At 39.2% G+C, this 17,078-nt stretch overlaps 1 protein-coding gene across 1 annotated transcript in view; it reads left to right on the forward strand.

The window, feature by feature from the left end:
- Positions 1–17,078, forward strand: part of ADCY5 (adenylate cyclase 5) — a 315,866-nt gene that overhangs the window by 142,128 nt on the left and 156,660 nt on the right. The gene's annotated exons all lie outside the window — the stretch shown is intronic.

A 17,078-nucleotide genomic window follows, 5' to 3' on the forward strand; every position in this document is an offset into this window, starting at 1 on the left:
CTTCTTAAACTTGTTACAGTTTTTAAAAATTGTTTGCTAAGTGCAAGAGATGCTTTGACCGAAAGGTTGCTGGAATTTAATTAACTATGCTCTTCTGATAGCTAGATCTGATGAGCATCAGCTGAGAAGGATTATGTAACTCCCAAGATCATACATCTTTGAGTAAATTGCTGCCTGTGTTAAAAATATCTAGCAAATGATTCCTTGTTCCTTAATGCAAAAAAGAAGTCCACAATAATCCATTTGCAATTAGCTACTTGTTCTGTTAGTGGATGCCTTTCTTTCTTCTTTCTTGCTCTATCTTCTATCTCCCGATAAAAAATATATTCTTGAAGATAAAATATGCAAGCTTTTGCTCAAATGAAGTCACATGTTAGAAATTATCCCAGTAATAGTTCTGTTTTTGAAGAACAGCTGTCAATAAGTTTAAAAAATCATTTGGATCTTCTCCCTCCTGTCAGGAGTTCTGCGCTGATTTCAAAACATCACCATTAAGAGAAGTGTGAGTTATTTTAATGTACTTCCTCTGAGGACTGCTTTTGATTAAGAAATGTTTCTATTGTCTGTGATATAAACAGATCACCCTTGCTCCTGAAGAGGACACAGAGATGTGTTCAGAAATACAGTGGTGCCTCGCAAGACGAATTTAATTCATTCCGCGGTTAATGTTCTCTTGTGAAAAATTTGTCTTCTGAAATGCGTTTTCCCATAGGAATGTATTGAAATCTAATTAATGTGTTCCTGTGGGCAAAAAAGTCAGAACAAAGTCAAATTTGGTTTACAAGGGGTTTATTAAGAGCTCTTTAAAGCCATACATATTGTGCGGATTATTTTAAAAAATTCAATCAAAAAACTTAAACTTTTTAAACATCTTAGAAAAACATTTAAAAATCAACAAACATGAGGCAGGAACAAAAAACATTCGTCTTGCGAAGCATGGCCATAGGAATATTTGTCTTGCGAGTCATCAACCCCCATTGCCAAAACCATTTGTCTTGCGAGTTTTTTGTCCTGCGAGGCATTTGTCTTGCGAGGCACCACTGTATGTGGTTTGTTGAGAGATCTATCTGCAGTGAGTGCAAGTAGTAAGTAGTCTTTAAGTGTCTTTAACCCAGAACTTGGAAAAGGGTTTTGTTTTTTTGTTTTTTTGAGTGCAGCTCCTAGAATTCGTCAGCCAGATTGCCCTCTAATCTTACTTCTATTCTACAGTTACCTTTCTTTCCTAACTTGGTGCTGCTGTTCAGTCTGATTGTCATGTTCCTTTTAGTTTTCACTTGCCTTCTGATCCGCTTCCCAAATTTGTTTGTTGATCTAATATTATGATTACTGTTGCTGCATTTAGTAATTTTGGCAGTACTGATTATTTCCTATCTCAGCCTTGTGGGGGGGGGGACACATGAAAGAGCAGGGAGAACAATTTCATTTCTTCCAAGATTTCTCTCTCTCTCTCAACCTCTCCCTCCCTCTCTCCCTCCCTCTCTCTCTCTCTGTTGCATTTTGCCCTGCTGTGTCTGTTCACCAACCGAACAGCATTGCTGAAGAAATGGATGTATCCCCTATAGTCCCAAATCTACTCTGCAGAATTGAGGGGTCCTCTGTAGCAGATTTGGAGGGGTGCAGGAGAAGAGATCAGTGTGTTCCATCAAGGGAAGTCTGTTTTTATGGCCTTGGATGGAACACAAGGCCATAGAAATGTCTGTGAAATATCTGTTGCTTTCTCATTTGGAACCTGGCTGAACTTTATATTTCAAATCTAGGTCTGTTATCATTGTGTCCTGGGGAAAAAAAGTACATGCCCTCTTATTGAAGAAGTCTGTATAAAAGACAATTTTAACCATTTTTAGAAGTATCCAGTGTTCATCTTCACCAGAAACTGACAATCAAAAGTGCTTTTTTTAAAAAAAACTCCTCTTGAAGTAATCTTAGAGTAAGTATTTGTTGACCGAGTTCAAAAGATTAATCCTGCCTAGAATTAATTTCAGCATCATGCAAGTTATGTCGAGAGAGCATATGTTTGTTGTCACTTGGAAGAACACAAGTTCATGGAGTACACAGCTCTCTTCTGAGGGTGAAAGTCCCACTCTGGTGGAGAACAGCATTGTTCTCTGCACTAGTCATTGTAATCATCCTCAGCTTTGCAATAGCTAGCGCTTTAGTGTCCTGCCCCACCACCATGTATTTTTAACAAAATGTTTTGCAAACATCTATCAACACTAGATAGTGTTAGCCACATCACACTTATAATGAGTGTCCCACAACATTTTGCTGTATTTTTCACAGCAACCCCCTGTATTATTTTTTATTCGCTCCCATCATACCTGCAAACTAGTGGACAGGACTAGTGCTGCTGCAGGTGGGTGTGCCCCATTGCGTACTAGAAAACATGGTAATGCAGGAAATGGTTTTCTTAGTGAGTCAGTATGCCTGAACTCTATCTTATGTTCATCCTTATATCCCCTGTGACTGTGTGGAATGCACTTCTGCCGTGTTTCATTGCCCCGCTACATCAGGGCTAGACAATAACATGGCAGAAACCTTAAACCACATATTGGTCTGCAACACTTTGGATTGTGAAGAATACAAACAACAAAATGGATACATGGGGCAATCCGTATCTTGCTCCAGCAATGAACTTGGTAGCTTTCACACAATGATGGCAAAGAGCACACAGAAAGGACACAAAAATGCCACCATTTTGTTTGCTGAAACAATAGGTGGCTTTCCGACAAATGACTGGTAAATCAATACTTGCCAGTACATGCTAGAACAGACATTAGACAGCATTTTAAGAGGAAGACTTACAGTATTCACATGTTCTCTGACATAGCTTGACCTTCAGTCCCCTAATTTTTGTACCATCATGCCCATTGAGGGTTTTTGAAGAATATGAACAATTGCGCCACTTTTGCATCTTTTTTTATGACATTTCAGTGGTTTTCATGAAAGGTTATCCAAATCTTCATTTGGTTTTTAGTTAGGGATTGTGCACCTGCTTTGTTTCTTATTTGCTGTACATGCACAGTGGACTTGCACTCAGGAATTTTGGCCAGCAGCAACCTCTCAGTTCTGTCCCTCTGATTTCTGTAATACGTGTGTCCTTTTCAAACATTTTGATATTGGATTGAAGACACACAATGGGAAAGCAGGAAGTCTTATCACTAGATAAAAATGAGCCCAGGAGAAGCCAAGCCCAAAGAATTAGACAAAGGGACATAGAATACTAGAGTCTGCTATCAAGCAGGTATAGACAGTGCCTGAAAAACACGCTACAGATAACAATAGAAGTCTGCTAGCATTCACACTAGAGTCAACTCTGCTGTGTTGTTCCTTAAGTATATTACAATTCTGAGCCGGAGGTACTGAGAATATATTTGGTTTGCATCTCTCATCACTTTAAATTACTTTTCCACTAACAACACACTGCAAATCAGTTGATGGTCAGCTGGTATATTGTGATTAACCTTGTGCCCCATCAGAGCTCCATAAATGTAAAGATATTTTACAGATTTATATTCATTTTGAGAAGACTCCAAAATATATTCTCATCAAGGAAATATAATTGTTAAATTTTGAACCTGAGATGAAATGCATTGTTTCAACTCATGAATAATGATGTCCAGATAATTCAGCTATGATAAATTCAGCCATTTCCTTTTTTATTCTTTGTTTTTTAAATTTAAAAGCATATATTAAAAGAAGAGAGGTTTTCAATTTCTTTTAGTACGTTCTTTTTATATTACATAAAAAGAATGTTTTGGGGGTTCAGATATAATTCTTCTCTTTCTGTATTCAACCATATTAGTTGATTAGACTGAGATATAACATCAAACGGGTGTCTTATTTGATTGGCTATGTAATATAAACTTAAATTAGGAAGTCCAAGCCCTCCTCTTTTTTGAGATTCATACCATCTCTTATTTTTAATTCTTGACTCTTTAACTCCTTTATAAAATGTGTTATTCTTATTTTACCAATCTTTTAACTCTGTTTTTTTGTTTTGTTCAGTCGTTTAGTCGTGTCCGACTCTTCGTGACCCCATGGACCAGAACACGCCAGGCCCTCCTATCTTCCACCGCCTCCCGGAGTTGTGTCAAATTCATGTTGGTTGCTTCGATGACACTGTCCAACCATCTCATCCTCGGTCGTCCCCTTCTCCTCTTGCCTCCACACTTTCCCAACATCAAAGTCTTTTCCAAGGAGTCTTCTCTTCTCATGAGATGGCCAAAGTACTGGAGCCTCAGCTTTCAGGATCTGTCCTTCCAATGAGCACTCGGGGTTGATTTCCTTTAGAATTGATAGGTTTGTTCTCTTTGCAGTCCAGGGAACTCTCAAGAGTCTCCTCCAGCACCACAATTCAAAGGCATCAATTCTTCGGCGGTCAGCTTTCTTTATGGTCCAGCTCTCACTTCCATACAACACTACAGGAAAAACCATAGCTTTGACTATTCGGACTTTTGTTGGCAAGGTGATGTCTCTGCTTTTTAAGATGCTGTCAATGTTTGTCATTGCTTTCCTCCCAAGAAGCAGGCGTCTTTTAATTTCGGGGCTGCTGTCTCCATCTGCAGTGATCATGGAGCCCAGGAAAGTAAAATCTGTAACTGCCTCCATATCTTCCCCTTCTATTTCCCAGGAGGTGATGGGACCAGTGGCCATAATCTTAGTTTTTTTGATGTTGAGTTTCAGACCGTTTTTTGCACTCTTGCCTTTCACCCTCATTACAAGGTTCTTTAGTTCCTCCTCACTTTCCGCCATCAGAGTGGTATCATCTGCATATCGGAGGTTGTTGATATTGCTTCCTGCAATCTTAATTCCAGCTTGGGATTCCTCCAGTCCAGCCTTCCGCATGATGTATTCTGCATATAAGTTAAATAAGCAGGGTGACAATATACAGTCTTGCCGTACTCCTTTCCCAATTTTGAACCAATCCGTTGTTCCATATCCAGTTCTAACTGTTGCTTCCTGTCCCACATATAGGTTTCTCAGGAGATGGATAAGGTGGTCAGGCACGCCCATTTCTTTTAGGACTTGCCATAGTTTGCTGTGGTCCACACAGTCAAAGGCTTTTGCATAGTCAATGAAGCAGAAGTAGATGTTTTTCTGGAACTCTCTGGCTTTCTCCATAATCCAGCGCATGTTGGCAATTTGGTCTCGAGTTCCGCTGCCCCTTCGGAATCCCGCTTGTACTTCTGGGAGTTCTTGGTCCACATACTGCTGAAGCCTACCTTGTATGATTTTGAGCATAACCTTGCTGGCGTGTGAGATGAGTGCAATTGTCCGGTAGTTGGAGCATTCTTTGGCACTGCCCTTCTTTGGTATTGGGATGTAGACTGATCTTTTCCAGTCCTCTGGCCACTGTTGAGTTTTCCAAACTTGTTGGCATATTGAATGTAGGACCTTAACAGCATTATCCTTTAAGATTTTAAATAGTTCAACTGGAATGCCATCACCTCCACTGGCCTTGTTGTTAGCCAGGCTTTCTAAGGCCCACTTGACCTCACTCTCCAGGATGTCTGGCTCTAGGTCAGCAACTATATTGTCTGGGTTGTCTGGGATATCCAAAACTTTCTGATATAATTCCTCTGTGTATTCTTGCCACCTCTTCTTGATGTCTTCTGCTTCTGTGAGGTCCCTTCCGTTTTTGTCTTTTAACTCTGTTACGTACTTAATAGATGTTCAAATATTAAGATCAAATTCTTTTGCAATTATTTCTATTTCATTTTTATTATAATTAAAGAACACCTGCTCTGATTTATGCGAATGTATCTGTAACCCCATTATCTTTCCAAATTCTAAATATTACTTTACTCTATCCATAATTTTGATGGATTTTCAATTGTTACCAAAGTAACACCAGCAAATAAACTAATTGTAATACAGTTGTGCTTGACTTACGAACTTAATTGGTTCCAGAACTCCGGTCATAACTTGAAATGGTTGTTAGTTGAGGCACCATTTCGCATAGGAATGCATTGAAATGCAGTTAATCCATTCCGTCCAAAGGAAAAAAAATCACCAACACCAAAAGCAAAGTAGAAAGCAAACAAACCATGCATGAGCCATTGGACATGGGGGAAAAGCAAAGCAGAAAGCAAACAAATTGTGCAAGACCCTTCGGAAATGCAAAAAAAAGCAAAGCAAAAAGCAAACAAACCCCGCAAAACCCATCGGAAATGGGGGTGGGACCCAAAAAGCAAACAAACCCTGAAAGACCCATCATAAATGTGGGGAACCCCAAAAAGCAAACAAACCCTGCAAGACCCATCGAAAATGGGAAAAAAACCCAAAACAAACAAACCCTGCAAGGCCCATCACAGCATAGAAACATAATCCCACTACCCAGCCCAAAACCACGCCACAAAACCCACCCAGAACAGTTTTTAAAAAGTAGAAAGCTGCACCTTCCTTTACCAGGCAGTCTGAAGCCTCCTCTGATCTCACACTCTCTAACTGCTGGGGTGAAAGAGCTACAAAGAAGCAGCCTCTTTGCCACCAACGGTTAGCAATTTGAATTCCCCACCTTTTTCCCCTGCCTTTTTTGGTTGTAACTCAAAGCTCTGGCCGGAAGTTGAAGCAAAATTTTGCACCTGGAACTAGTCGTAACTCGAAATGGTCGTATGTTGGAACGTTCGTAAGTCGAGGCACCACTGTAATATCTTGAGTGCCAATACCACAAATTCAGCCTTTAAAACCCAATTAAAAACATGGCTGTTTATTCAGGCCTTCCCTCCAGCCAACTCTTGATTTTTTTCTTACTTTTCCTTTTTATTTTTACTGCTGTCCTTGTTTGATTATTATGTATTTGTCTATGTTTTATTATTTGATTTTATATTTGGAAGCCGCCTAGAGTGGTCCGGTGGGCCAGATAGGCGGGGTATAAATTAAATTTTAAAAATTTCACATGACTAATGCTCACGAGAACTCCCCCATGTGTGAAACAAATTTATGATAGGAGTGTTACCAGGCTTCATATCCAAATTCAGACATGAGTACTCTTTCAAATGGATTTTGATTCCATTAGCCAGTTTATTCATCAGATGACACTTTGGCCCTAACAGCCATTAACAAATATACATATGTATTCTGCAAGCTGAGTGTGTATTGTAATGAAGGGGCTATTGTGTCATTAAGGCACAGCCTCAGGGCAATAGTCCAGAGTCCAAATGCATCAGGGGTTGGTTACTACATTTTCAGGTAGCATACCATGCAAAGTGCCCCTGCACCTCAGAGTCTAAAATTACCTGACTTCACTACTCTGCATGTTCTAAAGAAGTAGCATCTTAATATGACCAGTCAAGCAAACTTTGCAGTGACATTTGGAAAGCTGGTAAATACCTTTTCTTCTCAACTGAGGAGATTGGCTGTGTCTAGTCCTGGATCTGGATACAGTATTTTATTTCCAGGTCATTTATACTAATTTGTGGGTATCTTGTTATTGTTTGTATTTTTCTATTGTGAGCCTCTTTGAAAGGGAACTCCTGGGTATAGTATGCAATGGACATGTTCAAAAAGGCTTGTGATTTCTTAATTACAGTTGGTCTCTTACCCACAAAAGCCACAATAATGCCTTAAAGCTACTGTCAGTAAAACAACCTCAGGGTTAGGGAATCATAGAGACAACATTAGGCTAAAAGTCAAACTTACATTACCTTGTAATTTAAACTACATAATACAGTTCTATAGATGTTTACTCAGAAGCAAGCTCTAATTAATTCTGCAGAGCTAACTCCAACATAGATGACTATAAGATTACAGCCTCAATGTGTTGTAAAAAGAATTATTGTTATAAATAAGTGCTTTATTATGAACAATAACGGTGATGAGACCAGCTAATGACACCCATCAATCACAGTGACAGATAATCTCTCCTCCTGATCACAACAATACACCCACAACAAGACACACTTTTCACCCATCTCCTGAAAAAGACAAAAGCCTGTCTCACAGCCATAAATACTCCACTCCCAAGCCTACACCAGAGCACAGAGTGCTGTCCTCTGAAGATGCCAGCCACAGAGACTGGTGAAACGTTAGGAAGAACAACCTTCAGAACACGGCCAAAGAGCCCGAAAAACCCACAACAACCATTAGATCCCGGCCAGAAAGCCTTCACGAATACAATGGTGATGACGCTGGGTATTTACACGATGGATATAATACATAAATGTGTGAAATAGATGAGGATTTAGTATATCATAAACATTCAGATTTTGGCTTATTGATCTGGTCTTATATCAGTTGCTACTAGCTGGTTAAACTGGTGACCCTGCTATTGAGAGGCAAAATTAAAATTAAAAATTGGAAATGAGTGTTAGGAAAAAAAATTAATTGCAAAAGAAGTTAACGGGTAGGGTGCCATTAGGGTTGCTGTATGAAAATTAGTATTTAATATGTAATTATATGGTTTGATTAGGAGGTAAAATGAAGTAGAAGAGGTTAACAGAGTGAAATAAATTATTTAGATTAACATCCTTTTGTTTGTTGGAATAGAAGATTGGGGGCATCTGGTTTCATTTTGGTCTACACGAGAAGTATTAGCATCTGGATCAGAAGCTGCTCCGTCTCTGAATATTTTAATAATATTGGTTTTTTTTGTAAGGAGTGCAAAATGTAGAGACTGCCAAGTTGGTCATGAACCAAAATCCGTGTTATGGCAATACTTTTATTAAGGCATTATTTTTATCCAAAGGAGAATGCAGAATTTGGTGCAGTCTTCTGAAATCTCCAGATCTCTTCACTAGGCAACATACTGCTAAACACAGGCTTGGAAAAATATGTGTTATCTTAAAAACACTTATTTTAAAATCTGTCCTTTATTTAGTCCCCAGGGTGTCTGAGTGAAAGCCGATACTCTTAAGTTCCTGCTCTGTCAGGGAGTCAGCTGGATGATCTTAGGGTCCTTTCCAGCTCTAGAATGCTGTGATTCTGTGAATTTCCTAATGAATGGAATAGGGAACCTACAGTTCTTTATCTGTTGATGAAGTAGTAGTCAAATAATAATACCTCACCATACCATACACAAATCTTGAGAGATTTTTGTAAGCTAATCTTAATTATGCCTGTTTAGTATTGCCTGAGAAATCACCAAAGTATACCAGGGATCTTCAGGGAGGACTAGGCAAAATAAAATAACATTTTAAAAAATCTTCCTCAAACTCTGCAGAGTGGCTGCCAGCCAGAGCTGGCAATACTGGGCTAGATGGGTCAAGGCGTGAGCACCTTTTGTGTTCTGTAGCCAGCCTGGTTGATGCTCATGGGATTTGAGTTCAACAACATCTGGAAAGCAGCAGGTTCTCAACCCTGTCTTAATGGATTAGACCAAATCATCAAGCACTGTGTGATCTCACAAGCAAGTCTCTCTCTATATATCTAGTAATCTGTTTTCGAGTGGGTGGTTATCTTGCTTGATATTAATTGCCAGATACATTTTGCCAAAGATTTGGGTTTGTTTACCTTTTTAGCATAGTTTTACTCATTTTCCCAGAAGCTTGTTCTTTTGTTATGTACCTGTTTCCTATTACTTTGCAGCCATACAATCTCTGGCTTTGGCAGGAGTACTTTTCTGTTTTATTTTATTTTGCTTTCCTTTATTCCTTTCAATAAAGCTTTTAAGGAGACTCTCTGGCTTGAAGACTGTTTTAAGTGAAACCCAGGTTAACTAAGTTACTGTAGTCTTGCCAAATCTTTGACTGTTGGTTACCTGGTACATTTCTGGAGCATGGTAAACAGTTCTTCTCTGTTTTGATTCACAGGGGATGATGGCAGCTTCTACAGAAAATGGTGACCCCTGCTCTGGAGTTTCAGTGGGTTAAGTCCCAAGACTAGGGCACTTTTCAAGAGTTCTCCCACCTTGAGGGTAAAGGCACTGGTCTCTGGAGGGAAAATGCTCAGAGAGAGGAGTTCTGTGACACCTTCTGATTATGGAGGTTCAGGTCTTTAGCTGTTAAGGCTGATAACAATAGGTTGATTTATTTTTATGACCTTGTGTGATCCATAATTTAAGCTTCTAGTTATCTTTTCATTTTGTGGTAATTAATCTCCTAAATGAATTACTTGTGGCCATGCAGAGAGCTTTGTTTTTTCTCTATCCAGACTCCATCTACTAATCGTTCTCCTTCTGGGACCAAGCTATCACTTTCTGGTTATAGATAACACATCAAACACATCACTAGACAAGGGGTTTCCTGAAGAACTGATAATCGCAGCAGGAGATTTTCTCACCTCCCACAATTTTCACATTAGCTAACTTTGATTTGTTGTTAGGCTATAAGCACATTCTTTCTTTTCACACACATGAACTTTTGTGGATAGTTCTGTGTCTGCACGGATAGGCTTGGGAACATTCTAGACATTTAACCCCTCTAACATAACTGTGCACACAATGGTTGCTCAATTCCCTCTAAATCACTAGGCAGCATCTTGGAAGCATTCAGAGCGAGTATTATCTATTTGAAATAGTTATTCTTTCTTTTTGTGCATTACTTACCTTATATCTTACATCGTCTTCATTTTCATTCTTCGTCTTTAAAAAAGTGTTGTGCATTGTTGTCATGGTTGACATTCAAGAACTGTGTATCTTGTGGAGGCAAGATGCCATTAACTGACAGCCATAAGAAATGTCTCTATTGTCTGAGTGAAGGTCAGCAAGCCCAGAACTTCATGAAGATGGCCCTAAAGAATAGGCAGTCAAGGCTGAAGTTCTTTCTTTGGAAGCAGTCATTCAGGGCCGTTGATTTCATCTCTGAAGAGCAGGCCTCAGCTTGTTATTATTATTTTATTATTATTTATTATTTATTTAATTTATATCCCGCCTATCTGAATCGCATAGGACCACTCTAGGTGGCTTGTATATCAACATTGTCAATTTGTTGACATTTATATAAAAAATTATAATGGAGAGTGTCCCATCAGAGGACCATGGAAGTCAGAAATCTAAATTTGCCAGCCCAGCCCTTCAAAGCTTCATTCCAAGTCTCCATGATTGATTTTGAGAACAGACTTACCACAATTTAAGCAGACATTTTCCAAATCAAAGAAACAAATACAAACTTCTTAGTTATCAAAAAAAAAAAAAAGAAAGAAAAAAGAAAGAAGGTTTCTGAGTGAGAAACTTCTACATCTACAAAGAAAAAGGAGAAAGAAAATAAGTAGGGATTGGTGATCTGAACACCGATGTGTTCAGATTGAAGTACACAGCCCTTCACCACCTGAAAAAAGCCTCATATTCAAGAAAGTTCAAAGAAATATGGTTCAGCTGGTACAAATCCAATTGTTACAGACTTTGTCAGATGTAGTCAAAGAATTCTGGCAAAAGGAAGGGCAGAGAACCTCTGTAAGGTACAGGAAGAAGGTACAGTCTTCTTACTGAAGCGTTCTCAATTGAAGTCTATAATTGTGGAGGCTTTCCAGTCTAAACGCAAGGGTAGAATACGATCCACACCAATGAATAAGGAAGGGCACAAAATGAATTTAATTGGCAAAAGGATCTATTATACCTCTGCATTGGACATCAGAGTTGCCAATTATCAAGCAGCAATGGGGATTTACCATCATTTTATATGGGATAAACCTGTCTGGGTGTGTCAGTGATTTAGGCATCTAGGCGGGTGGGAGTTTGATTCCCTACTGTGCCTCCTATATGGCCTTGGGCAAGCTGCACAGTCCCAGGATGCTCTGCCAGAAGAACGGAATAGGGCCACCACAAGTGAGAATGAAAAGGGCCACCACAAGTGAGAATTAATTATTATTATTAAGATGCTGCTCCTTCTATTAAGCCTGCCCAAGGACAAAAGAGCCATTGCTCAAACATTTCAGCACGTACCTCTCTCCTTAGCAACTCAGCAGATATATTCAAACAAACATGCTGCAGACTATGCTGCTAAGAACTTGTTTTACAGCTATAGTGCTTAGATGATATACCTAGTTACGGTCGTCAGCATATCAGAGGAATCCAGAAGCTGCATTGGGGATTTAACTTTTGATGGAGAAAGCTTAATCCTCTGTTAAAGTTTACTTGTCTGGTACTGTGGCATGCCAATCAGAATGCTCCATAACATAATTGGTGAAATGTTCGTGCAATATCTTGTTGTTAAATGCTGTCAAGTCAGAACCAACGTACATTGACCAGTTCCACTCCCCCAGTGAACTTCTATGGGTTCAAATTCTCTTATCCAGAGTATTTTTAAAAAAATTTATTTGAATTCAAACATACAGAAATAGAAAAAGAAAAAAGAGAATAATGAAGAAAAAAACTAAACTAAACCCTCTACTAAGCTAAACCCTCCCCCCTTTGGAGTCAGAGACTCCAGCCTCGTTAAACCCTCTGCTCTCCCCGGTTTGGTTTCCAGTGTATACTAAGTAGATATACATATATGATAAAATTTGCCCTACACTCCTGTCATCTTCTGGGCCCAAGAGTATATTAGTTCTCAGCTTTCTTTTACATAGTCTCTTGGTTGTTCCCGTAGTGCTTCTGAGTGTCCACTCCTGTTGTATCCCATAGCTTCTTTAACAACTCTTCTATCGTTGGAACCTCTTCGCTTTTCCATTTTTGGGCCCAAAGTAATATAGCTGCTGTGAGTATATACATCAGAGAATGCTTTAATTTTTTATCATTAATTTGTGATATGACATTCAATAATGCCATTTCAGGTTTTATATCTAATTTCTGTTGGGTAATTTCTTTTACTAATTCCCACACCTGTGTTCAATAATTTTTTTACTTTTTCGCATGTCCACCACATATGATAATAAGTTCTTGCATTTTTTACACTTCCATTATATACTACTGTTATCCTCTGACATTTTTGCTAGTCTTACAGGTGTGTAATGCCATCTGTAAAACATTTTGAGGATATTTTCTCTGAGATTTACTGGTTTAATCATCTTATAGCTTTCTTTCCACATCTTAGTCCAATCATCAAGACCATTTTGCCCATTTTACCATTGTCTTTCACCCTCTCATCTTCTAAATCATATTCTAATAAGTATATATACATTTTCTTAATTATTCTTTCATCAGTATATATCCACAGTCTATCCACCTGTACTTTGCCCTCAAAGAAACGCACAGTCCTATCTTTTTTATATCTTGATTCTAATTTTACCATTGACCACCAATCAACAGCTACACCCATTTTTTTCAATGTTTGTCCTTTATCTTCTGCTCTTTAGTTAACAGACATTCCTTTCTGGTTCAGGGCTTTTAGTGTAAATGCTTCTATAGTTGCCACCCACAATGGGATTTTCTTATAGGTTTGTGCTTGGAATTTTTGCCATACTATACCTTCCTAATGATATGTTCTCCAAACTGTGAATGTTCCTAATGTCTCCCTTATCATACATATATGTGCCATCCCATCTTTAAATCATGGCCCTCTAGTTTCATAAGTCTTTGATTTTCTAAGGTTATCCGTTCTTTATCCATTCTTTAATCCAGGTCATAGCGCAGGCCTTATAATATACTGTAGTAGCCAATTCGGTAGGCCCACCCCCCCTTTCTTTCAGATCTTGTAGCAATTTAAGTTTTATCCTTGGCTTCTTAGGTTTCCAGAGGAAATTTGATGTTGATCTGTCCAAGTCCTTGAAATATTTATAATTTAGTAGTATTGGGAGATTTTGAAATAGGAATAAGAGTTTGGGTAAAATCATCATTTTTATTGTTGAAATTCTTCCCATAAATGAGATTTGTAATTTGCTCCATTCCTCAAGATTTTTCTGAATTTCTTTCTGTATTGCTAAATAATTTTCTTTCATTAAATTGCTTGGCTGAAGTCTCCAAGTCCTTTCTGCAGAGCCACGCAGCTAAAACGCCATATAAAATGGTGCCGGGAGGATCTTCTGTCTGAGGGAGAGATTTTCCGAGGGAGGGAAAGTTGCTAGCCACCCCTTCCTCGGCTTTCTCAGCCCCTCTCCAACTTGGGGGGGGGGAACTTCTCCTAGATCCCCCTACCCCCAAAATAGATTTGGGGGGGGTCACGATCCCACGGCAGCATCAGGTTACCGGGAAACCCAGATTCCTGCTGCTCCGCCCCTCCTTCCAGAGTCTTAATCTGTCACTCTATCCACTATACCACACTAGATATCTGAAAAATATCTATCCAGATATAAAAATACCAACACCACAATGGTCCTTGTCAGTGGTTTTAACCCAATTTACAAAGCCTTAATTTGAACCCATCGCTTCAGCTCATTTGAACTCTCCAAACTTCAAAACTGTATTTTTGGTAGCCATAACTTTGGCTAGGTGTGCAGGTGAATTGGTCACATTGCATTGTGCCAAACCTTCCTTACAATTTCATAAAGATAAAGTTCCTTTGTTTACAGACATTTTGTTCTTACTTAATGTACTCTTGAGTTTTCCTACGAACCAATTGTTAGTGTTACCTATGGGGATTCCCCCCCCCCATATCCTCCCTGCAAAGGACACTTCAAACCCTGGATGTTAGGCATGCTCTTGCATCCTATATTGATAGAACAAGCTGTTTTTGGAAAACTAACAAACTATTTGTCTGTTACCAGGGAGACAAAAAAGGTGAACAAGTGTTGTCACAGAGATAAATGGATAGCGAAAGGAATTTCATTGTCATATGAGTTAGTCAAATGCCCCTTACCTGCTTCCATAAAGGAACATGCAGCTTGAGTAATGGGTCTGACAGACTTTTCAAAATGGGTCCAATTACACGACATTTGCAAGGTTGGGCCTTGCAAATGTTGTGTAATTGAACCCATTTTGAAATGGGTCTGTGCTTTTTGTGAACCACTGTAAGTTGGATGTTAGAGTCAACTTGGATGCATCATTCAGTCATGTAGTACTGTCTTCTGTGCTTGCATGACGTGCTACCAGCCGGTAAGTTAGCTTGGGAGTCACCCGTGTGTGAATCACAGGGACCACAAAGAAGAAGGACAGGTTACGTACCTCTAACTGTAGTTTTACAAGTGGCCTTCTGTGAAGTCACCCAACCCACCCAACCTTCCCTCTGTCTGTTATAATACTTTCACTTATACTGTGGCATCAGGGAACTAAGGAATGCCCATTGAGTGGAGTGGAATATTGGCTGAGAGAAGGGGTTAAAGCTCTAGAAAGTTCCTGAGATCATCTGTGCATGCGCAAAAATATCCAGAAAAGCCTATGTGTGTGAGTTCACAGATGACCACTTGAAGAACCATAGTTACAGGTAAGCTGTTTGTCCTTTCATGAACTATGTGTCTTGGACGCTAGTGTAATTTCAGTTCTGATGATGGGGCAAGACTAATGTACAATGTGGTATGTAGCCTTCCTTTTTTCTGATGCAACTGGTTCTGATTTTACACCTATTGTCCTTAGTCCTTGCCTAGCTCTGACCATGACTTCTTAAGGTAGCTTGCTCTCTGCCTGTTTTGAGATTCTATTATTGTTTACTGTAGGAATGGTGAACAATGGGGCTTAACTCTAATCTTCCAGAATTTGTAAAAGGTTCTTCTTGGTGGTGGCACCCCATATGTTAATACTCTTTCCAGGAGGTCCAACCGACAAACTTAAATTAAGTTTTCAAAGCCAAGAGCAGTTCTGCTCTGCCAAGCTTTTAAATTAAACTATGTGTCAGGGTAGATTACATATTATGTGTCAAATTTTGATACTGATTGGTTCTTTGTTTTGGATTTTGTCATAAAGTGTTCTTTGAATTGAGAGATACTACATTTATAAATAAATAAGAGTGGTCCAGTGTTATCTTGACCAAATTGCTCCCAGCACCTGAGGGGGACATGTATTTGTTTTGGTTTGCATTTTTAAATTCTTGATTGAGCTCATTTTTTTGCCTTTTGATTTCTCATTGTCTACTACTTCTTTCTCATTATAGTGTTGGTTTGTCAGAGACAAGTAGGCTCATATGGAAGAATGGAATCTCCTAGTGGGTTGGACAAATTTGTTTTGTCTTTTCTGCCAACAGATGCTGAAGCTAAATTGATGCAAAATGTATTATGACTGCATGTTTGAAGTTATGATATAATGTACCTTTTCTGTCAGCTTTACAACATCTAATATTTAGTAAACAAGTTTTCCCAGGATGGTTCCATATGCCCACTGTGAAGATTTGAAATCAGTCCTGAAAACCAGACTTAGGGTTCAATCCTAAATAGCCCAAGATGTCTGAGGTCTGGCTTTGCTAACACTAAACCGATTGAGGCTGTGCTGAACCCAAAACACTTCTTGGCTAGGGATGTTGGAAACTGCTTAGAACTACCCCAACCCTGGCCTAACTTTCTCCCAACATAGTGGTTATGAGTTTTGGAGAGGTTTGGATGTGGTGTAACTTAGTTTCTTCCCCATCCTCAAACTTTTTCTGGCTTTTCTGCCAGGTGATCTCAGCCAGCACATTTGAGCTGCAGATCCAGTTGTGCTTGCAGATCTGAGATGAGCCAGCCCAAGGGGTTGGGGGTATGCCTGCACAAAGCCATTTTTGCCACAATAAGAGTCTTCCCATCCCAAACCCATTGTGGACAGAATATTTTATTTATTTATTTATTTATTTATTTATTTATTTATTTATTTATTTATTTATTTATTTATTTAATATCCCGCCTATCTGGTCAATGATGACCACTCTAGGCTGCTTACAGCATGAATAAAATACACATAAAATATGCAGATAAATATAAAATTATTCCATAGTGAACAATAAACAAAATCCAACAAGGCAGAAAACAAACAGTAGGAAAGGAGAGGGAAGGAGAACATCAGGAGTTTACTGGAGGGAAGGCCTGCCGAAAAATCCATGTTTTTAGTTGATTTTTAAAGATACCCAGCGAGGGAGCCGCATGAATCTCCGGAGGTAGGTTGTTCCAGAGGCAAGGAGCCACTGCCGAGAAGGCCCGGTTTCTTGTTTTTTTCCTTCCGGGCCTCCCTCGGCGTCAGGCTTCTCAGCCTCACCTCCTGACTCGATCGAGTGATACCTTGGAGTTTGGCTTACACTTTCTGTTATACTTAGACTAGACCCATTGAAAACAGTGGAACTGAGGTTTGTCACAACTAGCATAAGTGCCATAATTCCAGTGGATCTACATTAAATATGATTAAAGTGCAATTCCACTTGCAGATTTTA

This window comes from Pogona vitticeps, chromosome 1 (genome assembly GCF_051106095.1).
Source record: "Pogona vitticeps strain Pit_001003342236 chromosome 1, PviZW2.1, whole genome shotgun sequence".
NCBI classification, from domain to species: Eukaryota; Metazoa; Chordata; class Lepidosauria; order Squamata; family Agamidae; genus Pogona; species Pogona vitticeps.